The sequence below is a fragment of the Schistocerca gregaria genome, chromosome 5 (genome assembly GCF_023897955.1).
Source record: "Schistocerca gregaria isolate iqSchGreg1 chromosome 5, iqSchGreg1.2, whole genome shotgun sequence".
NCBI lineage: Eukaryota > Metazoa > Arthropoda > Insecta > Orthoptera > Acrididae > Schistocerca > Schistocerca gregaria.
This window is the reverse complement of record NC_064924.1, coordinates 589957774-589978226: the sequence shown is the minus strand read 5'-3', so window position 1 is coordinate 589978226 and position 20453 is coordinate 589957774.

Sequence of the window (20453 nt, the reverse complement as noted above, 5' to 3'; positions counted from 1 at the left end):
AAAGTAGCTGACGCTATGGACACTAACACATTAAATTACTCAAATTTTTTCGCAATTCTTGTCCGAAGAGATTTGATACTCATTCTTTACTTCTTTCTATTTCAGTAGTTTCTTAGCACATTATGTCTACACGGATAGCAGAAGGTGATGTAGTTGTGCTATTTAGACTGTTTACATTTGAATTGAAAATTATATAACATGATGTAAAGTTATTATCATTTCCTGTCCTACCCTTGATTTCGAATTTATTTTCAGAGTTGTAATAGGTGGCAAAGAACGGTGTAGGTGTTATTAATACTGTGACGCTACTCAACTGCAGCGATTGCTGCGGCCGTAAATGCATTCTGTATGCCATATAAAAAGCCCTACGTCTACTCAGAATCTTCATTTCGAAGCCCGACACATATAAAGAAGAACTCCTGTCTTACGCTATACCAGCTTCGCATTATCTCTATTACTTTCTACGGTCGTGCATCACTTCGATTGTAGTGGACACACAATTGAAAATTTTGCTGAAGCTCAGAAAATCCATCCTGGTGATTAAGATAATACCCTCGCTCTCCTTTTTTTGCTAGTAATATCGAGCAACAATACTTAAGTCACTTATTAAAGAGGGATGAGGAGCTACAGCCCTGAGTACTCGTCCTTGTGATTAATACAATTCCCTCATCTCCCTTTTTAGGCTGATAACATCGAACAACAATACTTAAATCATTTATTGAAGACGGTTGATAAACTATAGCTCTAAGCCCTCGTCCTCGTTTTTAAAATAATTCCCTCATCTCTCTTCTTTTGTTAATAACATGGAAAAACAATAATTAAATCATTTATTGAAGAGGGATAAGCAATTATAGCCCTAAGTCCTCGATTATTTATTGGATGTATTCCATTCTATGTCTTCTCCTTTCTCCCCTGTAGTTCGTTCTAGTTCCAATGATGTCATTCGCAGATGCCTTAATAGTTGTACTGCCATCCAGTCTCGTTTTCTTTTTTTTTTCGTATTTCCTCCCCCTTCACCTATTCTGCGGACGCCCTCCTCATTTCTCATTTTATTATTAATTCCAACGTCCTTCTATAGTACCTTATCTCATACACTTCGATTCCCTTCATTGCCACAAGACGCTGCTCTCCAAATATATAGCCCCAGAAATTTTTCTCCCAAATTAATGTCTACGTTTGGCACTAACAGACATCTATGTTCCATTTCCCTATGCTAGTCTGCTATTTATGTCCTCCTTCCTTCGTCCATCTTGTGTTATTTACTTGCCGATGTATCAGAATATGTTAACGTCGACTACGTAGTGGTCCTTGACTTTGATGTTAAATTTGTCACTAATGTCCTTTCTGTTACCCTGTCCTTTCTGTTCGCCATTGCCTATTCGATACATGCACTGAATAGCAGAGACGAAGGTTTGAATCGCCTACTATACCTTCTTTTTAATCAAACAACTTTGTTCTTCGTTTTCCATTTTCATTTTTCCCTCTTAGTTTTCGTACCTATGAAGTATGAAGGAAGCTTTGTTTGAAATTAATGGTAGTAGCTCTATGATAAGATCGTAGTTTTGGGACAAAATATTCGGTATTGCGATCTCAAATTTAATGAAAAACTCAACTTGTCTTTCTCCTCTCTAAATCCTGAAGCTTAGCCCATATTTTCCAGCAACTCACAAGAGAATATTATTGCCAAATCGTGACTGGAACCTGGATTTCCCACTTCTGACAACCTGTCGTCTTAACCACTTCTGGTGTCTGTGCAAGCTCCCCATATGGAACGAAACATCCGTTTGTCTGTCTATATCGTTATCTCGCAGTCCTCTAAATTTCTTCTCGTCTTTTTTTAAATTTATTATTGAGTCAAGTTTTTTAAAATAAAATTACAATTTCGTGTAGTAAATTCTTGTATAATTTAGACGTAAGATCCACTACCGTGATGACTGTGGGTGAATATCTCAGTATTTCTCAGGAAGCTGTTGACTCCTAGACTCCACACTTGATTATGTGTTAGTGTTAGCACAATTTGGTTAAGCTACATGTAACTTCATTGGTGTAATAAACGTACATTAGCGGATATGTACAGGTTTATAATCATAAGCCAACAGTAGACCAGCAATATTTAAAATACCACCTTATATTTATGTACAATTGTAATAGCTTTCGAAATGTGGTGCTACAGAAGAATACTGAAGATAAGGTGGATAGATCACGTAACTAATGAGGAGGTATTGAATAGGATTGGGGAGAAGAGAAGTTTGTGGCACAACTTGACTAGAAGAAGGGATCGGTTGGTAGGACATGTTTTGAGGCATCAAGTGATCACAAATTTAGCATTGGAGGGCAGCGTGGAGGGTAAAAATCGTAGAGGGAGACCGAGAGATGAGTACACTAAGCAGATTCCGAAGGATGTAGGTTGCAGTAGGTACTGGGAGATGAAGCAGCTCGCACAGGATACAGTAGCATGGAGAGCTGCATCAAACCAGTCTCAGGACTGAAGACAACAACAACAACACAACAACAACAATTGTAATGTCAATTTCGGTAACTCTAATCGATCAATATATAGCTTAATGTGCTTGTATGTAACTGGACTGCTGTCAAAGAGTCTGGAGTTCGCAGTTATTATTTAAGTGTCTTTTTTGCCTTTTTTGTTCTTCGTCTTCTCCCCCATGGGTTCACTCGTTTTGTTGCATATGAACTCTACGCCTAGCGTAGTGCACATGTGTCTTTAGAAACGTTATTTCTAATTTGTTTGCATGTTTTCACTAATCAGCTTACCTAACGGCTTCGTATATTGGCCCTTCAGCAGTTGTGTTGTGTATCTGTGATGGTCTTTGATGTTTCCGTAATTCCCGCAGAAGAGGAGTGTTTGTTCTGGAGTTAGTAATTCCCCACATGCGCAGTTTTATATGTGACTTAGACGGTTTAAGTGCATGTGGTATGGTCAGTGTGCAGCTAAGGAGTGCACTTTCCTATAGCTAGGGTCAGCATGTTTCAGTCTTAACTGCTCCAAGACGTCGCAGAAATATGTATACGGTCTTCGTACGCTATCGTTGACCTCCATTCAAATTGTTAGGTCTCCATTCGCCACATCTTAAGCTGATGTTTGTTTTCAATAGATACATTATATACCAGTCTAACCATTTCTGGTGTTCCAATTCTTAACCAACATCTCACATCCTGAAGTCTGATAATAATCTCAATAGCGTATCCACTCCACACACACACAGTGCGATCACTCATGTGGTGCTGAACACTCCTGAAAATCTAAGCGAGACAAGAGTAAATCGGTGTGGCCATGTACTGTCTCCAAATAAAAATTATGCTTCAAGAGTGAACAGTGGAATTATCGTACAATTGGTAAAGGTAATTTCGGCGAAGTAAGCACTTTTAGATATGTCCAGTGGCGAGTGTGTTACTCACTGTCTCCGGTGCAGATGGCAGAGCCCTCCACATTCGTGAACAGAAAGAATACAGAGGCTGCTTAGTAACTTTTCTTAAAGTTAAATGCTTAACCCTGCGCTGATCACGTGGAGTCTTTTGAGACCACATACCCCTTATAGTTTTTGTGCTCCATTACTTGCGACGCTCATGGTTCTTCACATCCCTCTCCCAGTTATGATCCAAACGTCCAAATACAAAAACACTGTTAATTGACTATTTCTTTAACTTATGGTAACTCAGTTTAAGAGCGAATGAAAGTTGGTACATAAGGTTTTGAAAGATCCTAGCTGCATTAAGCTATTCAGCGTTACCACGAAATAGCTGAAGTTGTGAAAAGTTATTAACAGTGACTATTACTCATTTATTATGCTTTAAACAGCACTGTTGATGTGAGGGAACGAAATGATAGCTATCATCAGTAGTTAAAATCAATATTTGTATACAAATCCTACAGTTTTCCATTGTAATATAACTAAGTGAAAACTATGAATGTTCTGGACATTGTTGGAAAAATTACAGTCTTGTAGCAGGTCAGAATTTAAGCACGGGTAAACTTGTTCAGAGTGAACAGGCTGATAAGCTAATTTTACAAGGATTAAGAATTTTACAAGAAAACCCATGTTTCTTTATCGATGTTCCGCTTCGGTAGTAACCTACCGTATTGTAGGGAACAGGATGACAAGTGTCACTTTCAAGGTGAGCAATTATCTTTACATCATACGAACACAGAGTATAAATTGTCTCGGGTGCTAAGTCCTAGTTTTAATTATTTTCTGTCTAATACTTGTGCATATCAACTTTTCTCTGAATATGTTGCTAAAATGAACTACAGTAGACTTATTCACCGTTGTGGTTCCTGACACCTCTGTTATTTTTAGAAAGTTATTAAACAGCATGTTCTCCACCACCTTCTGGCTGTTCACACAAATAGCTCTCAGGATCCTGATGTCCAAAAATCGCAGAAGACTGAATAATTTGTATCCACAGTCCCACGTTGTCCGTATTCCCCTGTTTGTTCACCCGTTTGTAACTTTGCTAGTTTATGTAGTAGCTTTTCTGCTTTCACGTAGCTCTTTTGATGTATTTTGAAAATTTGATCTTTCATCAATGTGTACTCGCGGATAACGATTAAATGCTTCTCTCTTTTCATGTTTGAATGTAAAATTGTTACTGAAGGATCCGTTCCCAGTAGTCGCTCCAGTAATTGGCATGTTATTTTGCTCTCTGGTACATTGTTTATGGTGCGCGATTGCGTGATAGTGGTTTTTTGCCACTACCTTTCTCTTCTAGTTGGGCTTTGTTCTTTGAAGAGACTACTATAAGTAGTTCACCTGCACAGGCAATAACTGCGTCTGTCCTCTTATTCCCATTCAGGAGGAGCAGGAGGGTTTCAGTGGATATGTTCCAGAAGATGGCACCTTAGGACGACCCCGGATGTGCCTGCAGTTGTCTTAGCCTCCCAAACATTATAGGCCACTAAGGGCTGACGAAAGCCGTTGATATATCTATCATGCTGGCGATGGCATATTCGGGTCGTTCGTTTCTGACACTTTCTACACCTTGGTTAATTGCATGGTCTATTGATCTTCCTTGTCTAAATCCGAACGGCTGATATGGCTGCACAGTACCTTCTCTTGGACCTCATTCATTGTATTTATGAGGGAAAATGGCCTATATTTTTTTGAGTCCGAGGAATCTCTGCCTGTCGATTTTTTATGATCACTCTGCCACAGGTTTTCCAAACTGCAGGTACCCTGGCGACCCTTAAGGTGTCGATGATCGGTTTCGCTAAGTACGCGGTGTTCTGTATGAAGTGATGTTTGTGTATTCTTTTGAGGACCACTGAACGGACCCTTTTGTCCATTAGTCCTTTTCTTGTTACTGGAACTTGTTCACGTGCAAACGGGCAAGTGACTGTAACTGTGCTGTATGGAGTGTGTAGGTCTTCCCTGAGTTTGATTTGTTGTTATGTGTCTCTTTCAATGACATTACTGGGAAGGAAATTATCGAGCAGAAATTTCTCCTTCTACTAGCCATTGTTCCGTCATACTGCCGCATCGTACTCGGCACGAAAGTAGTTTTAACCTTTTCAGTCGGTATATTGTACGATTTCCCCAATTATTCTTTTCTGTATGAGTTACTTTGAACTGATTGCAGTGGCGTTGTATGGAGAGAAAAAGCGCCTGTCTGAAAGTTTCGATATTCAGCCCATCTCAGTTGTCTACCATTTTTACTTCCGTGACCTTAGTTGCCTATGTGGTTGTTTTCTATCGTGTGTTTCAAGCTGTTGGTATGGCAATTCTCGTAGTGTTGTACGTTTTGTGTGAGTTTATGTGCTTTGTACTTAATACCTCCTCTGTAATAGCTCGTATTTACTACGATTTATTGAAATCGATTCCAATCTTATCTAAGAAAATTAGTCTTTTGATGGTGTTTGGTATATCGGTTTGTTCCTTGTGTCAGATCAAGGCTATTACGTTGTAGTCACTTATTACAAATGTGTCGTGTACTGTCCCATGCATGAACTGTATGAGTGGTTAGTAGTTTGCCATTGTAATGTTAATAATGCTTTGCCAACCGTCTCTTCGTGAATTTGTCGATGGATATTATTCCCTGTAAAATATATGAAGTTGCGTATCGTGTTTTTTGTCGTCTGCAATGCGTCGCCTGTCATCAGTTCTGTCAGAAATAATCATTTGTTTTAGTCTATAGCGCTATGTGTTTTGCCTACTGGCTAAGGATTCCGGTACACAGTACCATCCTCTTGCCATCCTTTGGTCAACTAATCACATTAAACAGGTATGATAATATTATGAGGAACACTCATGAAATACACTACTAGCTATCAAAAGTGCTACACTACCAATATGACGTGCTACAGACACGAAATTTAACCAACAGGAAGAAGATGGCGCGATATGCAAATGATTAGCTCTTCAGAGCATTCACACAAGGTTGGCGCCGATGGTGGCACCTACGACATGCTGACATGAGGAAGGTTTCCAACCGATTTCTCATACACAAACAGCAGTTGACCGGCGTTTCTTGGTGAAATGATGTTATGATGCCTCGTGTAAGGAGCAGAAATGCCTACCATCACGTTTCTGACTTTGATAAAAGTCGGAATGTAGCCTGTCGCGATTACGGTTTATCGTATCGCGACATTGCTTCTCGCGTTGGTCGAGATCCAATGACTGTTCGCAGAATATTGAATCGGTGGGTTCAGAAGGGTAATACGGAACGCCTTGCTTGATGCAAATGGCCTCGTATCACTAGCGGTCGACATGACAGGCATCTTATCCGCATGGCTGTAACGGATCGTGCAGCCACGTCTCTATCCCTGAGTCAATAGGAGGGGGCTTTGCAAGACAACTACCATCTGCACGAACCGTGCGACGTTGTTTGCAACAGCATGGTTCAAATGGTTCAAATGGCTCTGAGCACTATTCGACATAACATTTTTGGTCAGCAGTCGCCTAGAACTTAGAACTAATTAAACCTAACTAACCTAAGGACATCACACACATCCATGCCCGAGGCAGGATTCGAACCTGCGACCGTAGCAGTCGCGTGGTTCCGGACTGAGCGCCTAGAACCGCGAGACCACCGCTGCCCGCGCAACAGCATCGTCTAACAGCTCTGGGACCATGGCTGCGGTTACCCTTGACGCTGCATCTCAGACAGGAGCGCCTGCGATAGTGTACTCAATGACCAACCTGGGTGCACAAAAAACGTATTTTTTTCAGTTGAATCCAGGTTCTGTTTACAGCATCATGATGGTCGCATCCGTGTTTGGCGTCATCGCGGTGAACGCACATTGGAAGCATCTATTCGTCATTGCCATACAGGCGTATCACCAGGCGTGATGGTATGGGATGCCATTGGTTACACGTCTCTGTCACCTCTTGTTCGCATTGACGGTACTTTGAACAGTGGACATTACATTTCAGATGTGTTACGACCCGTGGCTCTACCCATCATTAGATCCCTGTGAAACCCTACATTTCAGCAGGATAATCCACGACAGCATGTTGCTGGTCCTACACGGGCCTTTCTCGATACAGAAAATGTTCGACTGCTGCACTGGCCAGCACATTCTACGGATCTCTCACCAATTGAAAACGTCTGGTCAATGGTGCCCGAGCAAATGGCTCGTCACAATCCGCCAGTCACTACTGTTGATGAACTGTGGTATCGTGTTGAATCTGCATGGGCAGCTGCGCCTGTACACGCCAGCCAAGCTCTGTTTCACTCAATACCCAGGCGTATCATGGCCGTTATTACGGCCAGATGTGGTTTTTCTGGGTACTGATTTCTCAGGATCTATACACCCGAATTGCGTGTAAATGTAATTACATGTCAGTTCTAGTATAATATAGTGGTCCAATGAATACCCGTTTATCATCTGCATTTCTTCTTGGTGTTGCAGTTCTAATGGCCAATAGTGTAATATATCTCAATACCATGAAACGTTTGAAGTTAAGCGAAACTTTAAAATATATAGGTAACCACCAAGTAGGTCGCGAATATGACTCATCAACTTCTTATTTTGCTAGTATTCTGCCAAATTCCTTATCAGACTGACATTAGGTTTGACCCTTTGACTGTACTCTGCTCATACCTCGATGTGATCACTCTGCGGCGTGGCGGGGTTTTTTAATTCCGTGTCTGTGCAGGCTGAAATTAGAAATTCATCAACTCAGAACGGCGTCTGCTCGTTGTCCCTTACTTGGCAATGCCGATACAAGATGATGTAAAAACAGTGTTGACGATAAACACCATCTAATATCTACAATTACTGAGGCCCCGCAACTCTACTAATTAAATAAAGTTCCGTAGAATAACAGCCAATAAAAAATTTATCGGGCTGTAAGAAAATGGATTGGCTTCTGGAAAATAATGTCCGATATTTCCACACAAAAATGTTTAAATCTTCTTATAACCAAAGAAACGGTACTATTCAGTCCACATTTAAACAAGTGGTTACTTTCGTCAAGTTCACAATTCATACACACATTTCCCACGCACAGCCGCCAGAAATCCGTCAAAATCCGACCCGCGTTAAGCAACGTTTCCACATCCGTTAATTCCACCACTAACATCAGTTATTACATTTGGTTCAATGAATGGTTCAAATGGCTTTGAGCACTATGCTACGTAACTTCTCAGGTCATCAGTCCCCTAGAACTTAGAACTACTTAAACCTAACTAACCTAAGGACAGCACACACATCCATGCCCGAGGCAGGAATCGAACCTGCGACCGTAGCTGTCATGCGGTTCCAGACTGAAGCGCCTAGAACCACACGGACATTCCGGCCGGCTTACATTCGGTCCTTCTGGTGGAGTTAAAAAAAAAAATTGCTAGTCACAAATCATCAGTGGCTGAATACTGACACATGCCACACAGATACTACGAAGGTCATTGCAGCAAAACAGTTCTAAAACTTCCCAACTTCACAAAACTGTCCATAATTACATCAGCGTTGGTCACGACACGTACCATACGTGACTAACTCCATATTTCATCATTTTACAATTATTTTCACTCGCGCTAGTAACATGACCGTCCGCGTTCGAAGCTAGCGAGAGACCCCCTTCTTGTGGTCTCACTCCCAGTATAACTATCAGGTAACGAGGGAGAACCGTCTCAATTCTGATTGGATACCCATATACGCTGCCAATCAGAACGCTCGCTCATGATCATAATCATGCCAAGATTGGCCTGCACCAAGCCTTACATGAAGACGCATCTACGTCATTCTGATATACAAATATTAAAGTAATGTTTAACAAACGAAAACGAAAAGGCAATAAATGTGGAAATATCCTTTAGATACAGATAATACTCCAGCTGACTTTCGGGATGCTCTGCTACAATAGCAATCACACCTAGACATGTGTTATCAGCAAAGTGGGTAAATTCCCTATGAATATTTTCCCACGACAGGCTTTCGTAACTCTTGCAGGTTACTTAATAGTATATAATGCAACATTAAAATTTGACGAATTCACACTGACACACTCTCATTGACTCACATATACTCCCAATACGATCTGAGACCACCAACAATAATTTTGTCTGATTTTTATACTACGAAAACGTAAAATAACTAATGTTTTAATATGAAAATTTCAATTAATTATTAATGCACACTGAGAGTTCTGTTTCTGTTTTTAGATAATACCGAAGGCTAAACTATTATATTTCCAAACTGATTTTAGTTCCCTATGTGTCGCTTTTTGTCTTTTTTAGCAATTACTTCTATCTCTGAAACTATGACAGTTATAAAGCTGAAATTTGGATTCTGTCTTTTCCTGAATGACAAAAGGAAGAGCACCGATTTTGAAAATGATTGAATAATATATAATATCATTTATTTAGGTTCTTATAGATGTTGAGTGTACGGTCGCTTAAAAGTGACACGGGAGCCGTTCTCACGCTGCCGTAGCAGCAGGTGTACATGACTCATGGGCTAAGACACAGGTGGCGGTTTCTATCACAGCCTTCGGCTCCAATACTGTGGGCTGTATGGCAATTAATGTTTTCGCGCATTAACACGCGCCATTACAACTCATACACAGATGTCACTGCCACGTTATGTAACTACTGATAAATGGAAGGTCCTCTGCAAATAATCATTGAGATAATTAGACGATAAACATTAATCACAGATTGTTCATTTCATTTTCTGCAAAATAGTTTTATCACCGTGAGATTCTACTTCGCAGCACTGCAGTACTTGCAGACGAGTGTTATCTGTGAATAAAGATGTGTATAGCTACACTCCCCCCCCCCCCCCCCCCTTTATAAACCATCGACCTTGCCGTTGGTGGCGAGGCTTGTGTGCCTCAGCGATACGTATAGACGTACCGTAGGTACAACCACATCGGAGGGGTATCTGTTGAGAGGCCAGACAAACTTGTGGTTCCTGAAGAGGGGCAGCAGCATTTTCAGTAGTTGCAAGGTCAGCAGTCTGGATGCTTGACTGATCTGGCCTTCTAATAATAACCAAAACGGCCTTTCTGTGCTGGTACTGAAAACGGCTGAAAGCAAGGGGAAACTACGGCCGTAATTTTTCCAGAGGGCATGCTGCTGTACTGTATGATTAAATGATGATGGCGTCCTCTTGGGTAAAATATTCCGGAGGTAAAATAGTCCCCGATTCGGATTCCGGGAGGGGACTACTCAAGAGGATGTCGTTATCAGTAGAAGGAAAACTGGCCTTCTACGGATCGGAGCGTGGAATGTCAGATCCCTTGATCGGGCAGGTAGGTTCGAAAATTTATAAACGGAAATGGAAGGGTAAAAGTTAGATATAGTGGGAATTAGTGAAGTTCGGTGGCAGGAGGGACAAGACCTCTGGTCAGGTGACTACAGGGTTAAAAACACAAAATCAAATAGGGGTAATGCAGGAGTAGGTTTAATAATGAATAGGCAAATAGGAATGCTGGTAAGCTACTACAAACAGCATAGTGAACGTATTATTGTGGCCAAGATAGGTACGAAGCCCACACCTCCTACAGCAATACAAGTTTACATTCCAACTAGCTCTGCAGATGACGAAGATATTGAAGAAATATATGACGAAATAAAAGAAATTATTCAGATACTGAAGGGAGATGAAAATTTAATAGTCATGGGTGACTGAAATTCTAGTATAGGAAAAGGGAGAGAAGGAAACGTAGAAGGTGGATATGGATTGGGGCTAAGGAATGAAAGTGGAAGCTGCCTGGTAGAATTTTGCACGGAGCACAACTTAATCATAGCTAATACTTGGTTTAAGAATCATGAAAGAAGGTTGTATACATGGAAGAACCCTGGAGCCACTAAAAGGTATCAGATAGATTATATAATGGTTTTAAATTGTAAGACATATTCAGGGGCAGATGTGCACACTCACCACAATCTGTTGGTTGTGAACTGTAGATTAAAACTGATGAAACTGCCAAAAGGTGGGAATTTAAGGAGATGGGACCTGGATAAACTGAAAGAACCAGAGGTTATGCAAAGTTTCAGGGAGAGCATAAGGGAACAATTGTCAGGAATGGGGGAAAGAAATACAGTAGAAGAAGAATGGGTAGCATTGAGGAATGAAATAGTGAAGGCAGCAGACGATCAAGTAGGTAAAAAGACGAGGGCTATTAGAAATCCTTGGGTAACAGAAGACATATTGAATTTAGTTGATAAGACAAGAAACAAAAAAATGCAATAAATAAAGCAGGCAAAAAGGAATAAAAACGTCTCAAAAATGAGATCGGCAGGAAGTGCAAAATGGCTACGCAGGCATGGCTAGAGGACAAATGTAAGGATGTAGAAGTTTATCTCACTAGGGGTAAGATAGATACTGCCTACAGGAAAATTAAAGAGACCTTTGGAGATAAGAGAACCACTTGTATGAACATCAAGAGCTCAGATGGAAACCCAGTCCTAAGGAAAGAAGGGAAAGCAGAAATGTGGAAGAAGTATATAGAGGGTCTATACAAGGGCGACGTGCTTGAGGACAATATTACGGAAATGGATGAGGATGTAGATGAAGATGAAATGGGAGATACGATACTGCGTGAAGAGTTTGACAGAGCACTGAAAGAACTCAGTCGAAACAAGGCCCTGCGAGTAGATAACATTCCATTGGAACTACTGATGGCCTTGGGAGAGCAAGTCCTGACAAAACTCTACCATCTGGTGAGCAAGATGTATGAAACAGGCACAATACCCACAGACTTCAAGAAGAATATAATAATTCCAATCCCAAAGAAAACAGGTGTTGACATATGTGAAAATTACCGAACAATCAGTGTAATAAGCCATAGCTGCAAAATACTAAGACAAATTATCTATGGACGAATGGAAAAACTAGTAGATGCCGACCTCGGGGAATATCAGTTTGGATTCCGTAGAAATGATGGAACACGTGAGGGAATGTTGACCTTACGACTTATCCTAGAAGAAAGATTAAGGAGAGGCAAACCTACTTTTCTAGCATTTGTTGACTTGGAGAAAGCTTTTGACAATGTTGATTGGAATACTATCTTTCAAATTCTAATGGTGGCAGAGGTAAAATACAGGGAGCGAAAGGCTATTTACAGTTGTACGGAAACCAGATGGCAGGTTTAAGAGTCAAGGGGCATGAAAGGGAAGCAGTGGTTGGGAAGGGAATGGGACAGGGTTGTAGCCTCTCCCCTACGTTATTCAATCTGTATATTGAGCAACCAGTAAAGGAAACAAAAGAAAAATTCGGAGTAGGTATTAAAATCCATGGAGAAAAAATAAAAACTTTGAGGTTCGCCGATGTCATCGTAATTCTGTCAGAGACAGCGGAGGACTTGGAAGAGCGGTTGAATGGAATGGATAGTGTCTTGAAAGGAGGATATAAGATGAACATCAACAAAAGCAAAACGAGGATAATGCAATGTAGTCGAATTAAGTCGGGTGCTGCTGAAGGAATTAGATTAGAAAATGAGATACTTAAAGTAGTAAAGGAGTTTTGCTATTTGGGGAGCGAAATAACTGATGATGGTCGAAGTAGAGTACATAAAATGTAGACTGGCAATGGCAAGGAAAGCGTTTCTGGAGAAGAGAAATTTGTTAACATATTGTATAGATTTAAGTGTCAGGAAGTCTTTTCTGAAAGTATTTGTATGGAGTGTAGCCATGTATGGAAGTGAAACATGGACGATAAATAGTCTAGACAAGAAGAGAATAGAAGCTTTTGAAATGTGGTGCTACAGACCAATGCTGAAGATTAGATGGGTAGATCACATAACTAATGAGGAAGTATTGAATAGGATTGGGGAGAAGGGAAGTTTGTGGCACAACCTGACCAGAAGAAGGGATCGGTTGGTAGGACATGTTCTGAGACATCAAGGGATCACCAATTTAGTATTGGTGGGCATCGTGGAGGGGAATAAATCGTAGAGGGAGACCAAGAGATGAATACACTAAGCAGATTCCGAAGGATGTAAGTTGCAGTAGGTACTGGGAGATGAAGAAGTTTGCACAGGATACAGTAGCATGGAGTGCTGCATCAAACCTGTATGGGGACTGAAGACCACAACAACATAGCTACATTCTCACGTCAGCTCTTTAGTAGGACTTCATGCTGGAGCATTCAAAGTTGTTGTTCGACATGGAACAGAGTTAAAATACCAGAGTTAAAATACTCAAAATTCATGCCGTTAACATACAACTAATAAGAATATTTAACAACATGGCTTCGAGATGACGATAAGCCGAATGCGATACAGCAATAGTGTTTGCCTAGAAGTGTTACTGTCTTGCTGATTACATAATTCAGCCTTACGTGAAATAAAACACAAGTAATTAATATATGTAGTATAATAATTCCACGAGTGGTTCGAGGCCAGGATGAGGTAACCGTGATGCCATCCAGAATCCATCGACATTTAGTAAAGTTTTGAGATCGGGCTTATGGTTTTTTGGATCACATAAGTAGACACCTGCTTAACGGGAATATGATTTTAGCCAACATCACCTCCATGCAGTAGCGATACCTGTTGACAGTACCTGCAGTTCGTACGTGTTGATATCGGTAGTGTTATCCAGCAGTATGCAGGACTACTACATCCGTTGTCCTTCTGCTATCGCTCGGAACCACAGTGCCAAAGATGTTTATGTGGCCATGACTGTGATGTGCCTCACTATAAGTTCTGCAGAAAACGCGGCCTACCTGTAATCTCAGCATAGTCTGCCGTTTCAGCACGACTTCTTTAACTTTGGCAATAATAGATTAGTAGGATATTTCATGATATGTTTCGGACACAAAGAGGGGGTAATTTTGTTCTAGTGTTTCGGGGTTCATCGGTCTTATGGCTGGTTTGATACGACCCACCACCACTTTCCTCCTTGTTTCTATCTCTTCATCTCAAAGTACATTTGTTACGCAACGTCCCCAGTTATATGCTGTGTGCATTATAATCTCTGTATTACCCTACAATTGTTACCGTCTGCCACTACCTCTGGTATCATGGAGGTCATTCTCTGATGTCTTGAGAGATATCCTGTCAACGTATCACTTCCATTTGTCAGTGTTTTCCACATATTCCCTTACTTTCTGCAGAAGACCTACTCTTTTCTGGACAGTGCTAGCTGCGTAATTAAGTACTTTTAGTTTATTTTCTCTTTGATTTGTTCGAGTGGAGCTAGCACGGACCTTTTAATGCTACACGGCATAAAAATTTCATTGCATTCCATTAACGCTGAAATTTCTCTTACAGCTCCGTTCACTGACTAAAGTTCACTTTCGTCAGTAAACAGAGCTGTGGGAGAATGTTAGGCGTCTCCAGGATTTATTAACCTTACACGAGGACATTAAAAATGGAGACACTTATGTCTTTAATAATCCATGATTTCCCCTTCACAATTTTGGCTACGCCTAATGCAATACTAATTTTATGAACTTAAGAATGGGATCATGTCTTCCCGTGACATGTTGGGTTAAGTAAATCACACCTTTCACAATTTGTGCCTTATAAGTTCTGTTGATGTCAGTTGGTTATTTCTTAACTTATCTGATACTATTAATGATAGTCAAATAACTGTGTATATTACCAATTCGCCACCTGTCTCAGATATCAACACGAAAAGCCATTAGTAGCACCGCGCCCATCATAGGGTTCAGAAAACGTTACGGCGAGCCACGTAGGGATGTCTTTGTTTATCCTGACATACCTGCTCGTTAACTCCTGCCTTAAGGTCCCGAGTAGCAGCTAACACCATAAAGGGTCAACAGAGCTTTTGACATATCTCTGTAGATGGCAGAACGTTCCGAAGTGGTTAGTCTGACCGATAGCCAGATCGCTGCCCAGAACCTCATGTTCTGTAATAGAACTGTAGCCCTGAGATAAAATATCTGAACAGGGGTAGCTCTAGCGATCATGAGACGTAAATGTCAATAAAAAGGGAAATAACCTATTTATGAAATTAAACAATGGTCCAAATTAACTCCTCTTTATTATAAACTTCTCTTTTAGCATGTATGTGAAGAAGAGGTAATCGCATGGTCTACTCTATACTGAAATAGCAGAGAATGTAATAACTGACAATTACTGACAAGGACTAGTTCTAACCTAACACATAAAAGACGTAGGAATTCATCAAAATCTTTAGTCAGTGGGACAAAATCAGAATCTCACGGCCGAGTTAAAGAGAGAAATCTTTGTGATGGACAGATAGTGATTGCGTGTTTACACCTGAAATGTGAAAATTACGACAGGCGAATGGCATCACTAATAGAGTGATGAAACCACCGTCATTAGAGAAAAGTGTAAGATTCACAATATATATTGTAACAACATGTCCACCAGGGCTCAGTAAGTCTTATAAGCTGCTCGGCTATGCTGCAGTTTCTCACCATATTCGGCACACAGTAATGTGAAAAGTTGTAAGTGCCGTTATCTGTTGAAGCCTGCAACACAGTCTGCTCATTGTGACAACATCCCTTCTAACAACTGCATTCCAAGAACTGTGCATCTTTCAGCATCTCAGAACCGAGTACTTAAAATAGGACCTCCAGGCGATGTTTTCTGCTCAAAGACCCCAGGCAAAGTAAACTCCTCAGACTTCTCAGTCCTAATGTTCTCTACCGATACGATATTTTCTCTACTATCAACCAGACCGAATTATGCCTGTACGCGAATGAAATAGGCTCTTCAAATGCTGCCAATGATACTGCCGCTAATGTAACAACTAATTATTCATCTAGCAAAAGATTTACAATGTTAATCTGTCATCTAGTGTGATGTGCCCTTTCACAGATTTTTAGCGAAGAGGGGGTGAAACTCATGCTATTAGATGCTCCAGGATGTCGGCTCATCGCTTTATAGACGCAGAAAAGAATTCCTGGGCATAATGCAGGTGCATCACATCTCGCAGGAGACAGAGATCTACAAGTGCAACTGACTTCCCCTCCACAACGTTGCGGGAAGGTGATCTATCAGCGAAGGACTAAGTATTGAAAAATGTGTTTCCAATTAAAAGGACAGGTTGCAAAAACCAATATCTGCACGTGTGCATATGCCACTCACAGCACATCATACGACTTCTTTGGGTGGATGTATGGATCACACATTGTGCAAAGCGTACTACGCGAAAAACATTGAGAGCGCGGCTTTTAGGAATCCGAGCTATGCCATGCTTCTGCTGTGGTGTTGTATATGCGGCAAGTGGACACTTCTCACAATACCCTTGCTTTAAAATACATGTGGCATGCAAAATCGCCAGGAGAGAAGATGAATTAATTTAAAAGTAGACATGTTAAACATAACACTATTCATTACAAGCATTAAATATTACTTATCTGACAGGGATATAATTCACGTTGTAACTAATAATTTTCTTTTGTTATTAGTATCTTATAAGCACGAATGAAAAAGTTGGTTGGGACGACAGGGCATAAGATTCTTCACAAAGCGAATGTTTTTATTTAACAGATCAGTCAACCATTCTTAAAGACATCACATGCATTCATTCCAAGTTCACACATAGATGTTGAGAACTTTGTTTCGGGTAATACAACAAGAGGAAAACGGCTTACATGTTTCATTCATTCTCTTCATGAAAACTTTGTAATCATTTTTCTTTCAATAACTTTCTCATTCACTCAGATTCTTTTTTTCCATATTTTGAAATGATTGGTGACTGTCAGTCGCTCTCCACCTAATTCTAATGATACCTCACTCTTCTAATCACTTTCACTTTTTACTTGATAATTGATAGCATTCACACATACTCATTACTTGAACAAAATTCACACACATCCTCTGTCCATGACTATGCAAATAAAACAGACATTTATTAAGACAGAATTTTAAATCTTCATCATAATTAATCTAGAGAGATCCACTTCAGTTGTACCTGTCTTGGTTTAAGTAAACATAGTCTTGTAGTAAACTCAGAGATTATGGTTAGAACCTAATTTTCTCTAATGAAGTGGAAGACAGTAGAGAATTTAAACATGGAAGATACCAAAAAATCCCATTCTCATAAAGAATAAAACATTCTAAAATTAGTCAAGTAATCTGCAAACGATTTTTAATAAATTCAGGGCCCTTAGCAATGTGTTTTATTGCATGCAAGGAAAATAACTGTTTATTGACATAAACTAAATCATATTGATAAACAATAACGTAGAACCACTACCTGAAACATTTTAATCTCAGGAAGAATTAATCCCATCCTCTCGAAAGGGAGGTGAAGTGTTACATAACATCAACTATAAAATTACAAAAGTGTACTCCAATCTATGAATTACACCACATTAATAAATTGCAGAATCTGAAACCACACAAATGATGGTTTTGCCAAAGAATGGCACTTGACTAGTAACTCTTCCATCTATTTCAGTTGACAAGATAAATAATTTGCATGTACAAACATCAATGACAATTCTCAGAAATTCAGAAACAATCCCTGAAATGAATTACAGCAACACGGGCTATAAATCATCAATTCTAAGTATTTAAATTGTCGAGCGATTTGTATTTGTCATGGTGCAATCTGTTTCTACGGAAAGTTGGTCGCTGTTGTGGTTCATTGGGGACTGAATGGATTTCATATTCTGTACATGGTGGATTTCTTGGAGTCGAAATGAACTTCGAAAAGTTCAGAGCTGTTAAACTTTCTTCAAGTCCTCTTCCGTTGAAGATGACCATCTTGTCATTCAATTCTCATTTTCGCTTTGCTGACCACCACAATACCAGACAGTTGTCACGAAAGGCAGTCTTCACAAATATCACTTCTCTCCAGCGTCGACTATTATCAACATGTCCAATGAAAAGGGCGTGCTGAAAATTAATGCTCCCTAATTCTTTGTGTGACAATTTTTTAAAGGTATTAAATACAACGAACAGAATTAAAGCTCTGGATCCTTATTCTTCATGTCTACGTATTTATTTCTTAACATAGTCACTGTGGTGTCACTCATATTTCTGCTAACTAAAGACGCACTATTAGCACCGTCCTTGTAGGATGTTTGACTTGCTTCGTCGCTGCCGAAGTAAAGTTCTCTTAGATGTTCCTTACATTTGGAAACATATCAAAGTCGATAGGGGAGGTGCCCATTCTGTATCGAGGATGGACGATGACAATGAACCAAAGAAGAAAGATTGTTGTCCTTGTTGCAGTCCCTGTTTGTGGGCTGGCATTTTTAAGCTGAAAGAGGGGATGATCCATTTGCAGACGAGCCCTTCAGCTTTGAAATTCGATTGCAGCACGCTGTTTCTCACACACGGATCTTGTTACGTCTTACAGTGCTTTGTTGGTGCCACAATCGGAGCAGCAGAGTGCTAGAAAAATGTATACACGAAGAATAATGTAGTAGAATGTTAACAACGTTCGTTATATTTTAAATTGGACGGCTGGCTGCGGCCACTCAACGCACTAGCACTGGAAACCTCATCACTACGACACCATCGTTCGTGATAGAGTAATCGAGTCTCTTCCTTGTGGATATTGTGATAAGTGGACTCTGATTCTTGCTCCATTGTTTGTAATGGACCTTCGTTCGCTTAGAGAAATACAAGTTAAGAAAATCTTCTGTTTACTGGGTTAACTTATTTGCTTATTACTTCTGCAGCTTTCCAGTTTTATTATTATGACATTCGCCGCACCATTTTTTAACCCACCTCTCCTTACAAAAAGTGTGGAGGGCTGCTCTTCGGCACGGCTTCGTACATCTGAACAACACACATTTCAATGTCTACGACCAACTCAAGTTGTTTATGGGGTAGTTTTATTCGCCTGAGTTGTACGACTTAAGTTAAACATTTACGACTTCAATTACACATTCATTGTGAGACACGTAACACTGTTCTTAGGCATTATCCTCTCATATGATAATTCATCATAGTTCCCACATGGTATCTATCTCCATTAACAAATACTCCCTCACTTACGTAAGAATTTTCTTTTGAGAAACCTTCCATCAGTTTTCGGGAAAGGTATATTGTTCTTTCTTAAATGTACAGAAGGAAAGAACGTTCCAGTTCAATACGTCACATGGACAGCGAAAATGTCAATTATCCTGATGCAGGCTCTATGTGGACATCAAAACTACAGCAAAAAAATATGGCTGAAAGTGTTTGTCATGTGTTGGTCACACATCAGCAATAGCAGTATCGTTACAGACAACTAGCGGTTAATCATAGCGTCTTCAATTGGGACGAGCTCCTATCGGATACTCGCAGTCTGCCGGTGTTGGCCCAAGTAGCAGAGATTCCAATTCGGAATGCAGTCCGGAGCGTATGTCCTGGAGTGGCTGGAAGAGGGAATGCTGGCCTAATTGCGTGGCATGCGTAGTCCCTTCGGAATGGGGTACTGCTGGGCTCCCGCAGTGGCGTTGGAAAGCGACAAAGCCCCTTTGGCCTTAACTGGAGGCTCAGTTTTAATTCGTTTGTGATGTCAGTTTTGAACAAATCTCTGGATACGATATCTCAATTCAGAAATGATAACGAAATTATGTGAAGTTTTGTAGGTACCGCTACTGGTACTGTTGCCACGTGCAGTGTTCCTTCAAGTTTGTATCTTTTTCCGGTGTCAACAAAATACTAACCTGCTTTAGTTTTATTCATTTTGATACCTACAGTGTACCATTTTCTGCGAGTCTGGTTTGGAAAGACCCCTCGTGAGTGACGGTTTTCGACTCTCCCACGTTAGAAATAACAAACGGCAGTATTTGAAACCCATGCCTGCCTGTAAACGTACCTGATATTCCAGTGATGGACGTTGATCTATGAATAGAAGGGAAACCATGCTCAGTTGTCTGTCTGAGAAGATGAAAATATTACTTAGCCTCAAGTTACTAGTAGTGTGATCAAATGACAGCCATTACTCGCATCTCGTTTCCACATCCGGTCTTGTGCTACCTCAAACAATGTGACAGAATACGTTTAACCTGTCATTACTAAAGCAATAACAGTGACATCAGTAAACCAATACTGACGTCACATCACTTCCTATTATTATACTAAGAACATGATGGTTAATCACATAATTGT